Source organism: Sinocyclocheilus anshuiensis, unplaced genomic scaffold (genome assembly GCF_001515605.1).
Source record: "Sinocyclocheilus anshuiensis isolate Anshui unplaced genomic scaffold, SAMN03320099.WGS_v1.1 scaffold385, whole genome shotgun sequence".
Classification (NCBI taxonomy): Eukaryota; Metazoa; Chordata; class Actinopteri; order Cypriniformes; family Cyprinidae; genus Sinocyclocheilus; species Sinocyclocheilus anshuiensis.
This window is the reverse complement of record NW_015539876.1, coordinates 324,954-327,163: the sequence shown is the minus strand read 5'-3', so window position 1 is coordinate 327,163 and position 2,210 is coordinate 324,954. Positions and strand designations below refer to the sequence as shown.

Here is a 2,210-nt window from a genome sequence, read left to right as displayed (position 1 = left end):
CTACGGAGCCCCTAAAGGGACATGGTGGTGGAAAAAAATCAGATTGAGTGAAAAAATTTGGGGTGGGAGGAAAAAATATTTGTCAGATTTTTTTGCGTTCTCTCGCAAAACTTTTGCGTTCTCTCGCAAAACCAGTTGAGTTCGGACAAACACTTCCTGTTTACTTTACAGATTGTAGTGGTTCATACAGCTCCATACGTTCACAGTGGAGCAGTTCATAGAGTTTTGTTTTGAAATTGGACGAAATAGTCAGTGCATGCTTATCAAGGCACGGTTTTGGGACATTCTAAAACGCGTAATGTAAACCACTGGATGACTAAATTCAGTATTAATAAAGCGTACAGACAAGCAGAATAGCCCAGAATATGAACGTAACCCGGTAAACTGAATTGCACTTTAAGAGTATCCCTCATAGAAAGAAAATGCTTAATTAATGGACTAAGATAGTGGTATAAAAAGGCCAAATTCGGTATACAGTTTATTAATAAATTATACATGAAAGCAGGTAAGAACAGAAGCGTTTTCCTCCCATAAAGAAAATGCGGCTTAATGAAGACGGTGATAAAAAAAAAAGTCCAAATATGCTATAGAACTTATTAAAAATATATTCTGTGTACATGCAAGCAGATGAGCCCATATGAGCTGAATTGCATGATAAGCGTTTTCTTCCCCATAGAAAACCGCGCTTAACGTGGCTTAATATAAGAAGACAGTGATACTCCAGTGCGGCACATTTTTGTTCATTATGATTTTTTTCCCTTCGATATTGGAATGTACAAAGCCCAGTTAATTTAATTTAATAAATACCACAAATTTACAGAGTTTCGATTAATAAAGCGTAATTTTCGCACAATTACTTGAAGAATATCATGTTATGACTTCAAAACAATATTAATATGCTGGGAGAATTGAAAACTGCTGCTTTTGAACGTTAACATCGCACATATCCAGCTTCATATCTATGGGTTTTCATAGGTAGTAGGTTTGTTCAGTAGCTCATGGAATACAGAGACGTATTTGAGAGGCGAGGAGCTCCGGTTCGAATCCCGTGTAACCATGGTTCGACAAAACAGTTAAATCTGCATATAAGGAAGTTGAAATGGCAAGGTTGCATCAACAAATGTGTTTTTATATCAGTTTTGCATTTGTTAACACTATCGGGTAGGTTTAGGGTTGGGTTTGGTGTAGGGCATATTTCCAACACCATAGAGCATTAACTTTTAGCAGCAGTCCCTGGATATTTGAATTCTGAACCGCTGCAATACGTACTTGAAGCAACGTAATAAAAACACAGTACCTATATATAAAAACGTGCCAGGGTTCACGTATTGAACCCGTGTTTTAGCGCCACTCAGTGGACATTTCTCTTTGAAACTGCGGCGAAACGTGCAGTAAGGTACGTAAAAACGGTGTTGCACAAAAAGTACACAGAGGTACGTATTTTTATGAGACCAGGTTGGAAAAATTATGCTTGTGTTCCACATAATTAATAAATGAATTAATTAATTAAATTAAAAAATTACATTAAATTAAATTAAATGTGACCCTGGACCACAAAACCAGTCATAAGGGTCAATTTTCCAAAACTGAGATTTATGCATCATCTGAAAGCTGAATAAATAAGCTTTCCATTGATGTGTGGTTTGCTAGGATAGGATAATATTTGGCCGAGATACAACTATTTGAAAATCTGGAATCTGAGGGTGTAAAAAATCAAAATATTGAGAAAATTGCCTTTAAATTTGTCCAAATGAAGTTCTTAGCAATGCATATTACTCATCAAAAATGAAGCTTTAATATATTTACAGTAGGAAATTTACAAAATATCTTCATAGAACATGATCTTCACTTAATATCCTAACGATTTTTGGCATAAAAGAAAAATCAATAATTTTGACCCATACGATGTATTTTTGGCTATTGCTACAAATATACCCCAGCGACTTAAGACTTGTTTTGTGGTCCAGGGTCACAAATATCAAAGCATATAGACAGGTTCAGAATGACTTGAGGGTGAGTAAATAATGATTCAACATTTTTGGGGGGTTTTTAAACATTTTTATCCCTTTAAAGTCATCAAAACAACATTCATGACGACTAAAATAGCACTGCTTATGGACATGCATTCACTCACCATATTTATTGATGACACAGGTCCAATACTATTTATGTAGATATCAACATCAATGACTGTCGGTTTAACTGCAGAG

General features: G+C 35.4%; 1 pseudogene; it reads right to left on the bottom strand.

Moving 5' to 3' along the window:
- LOC107685290 (gamma-aminobutyric acid receptor subunit gamma-3-like) overlaps window positions 1-2,210 on the bottom strand; it is a 129,421-nt pseudogene that overhangs the window by 97,587 nt on the left and 29,624 nt on the right.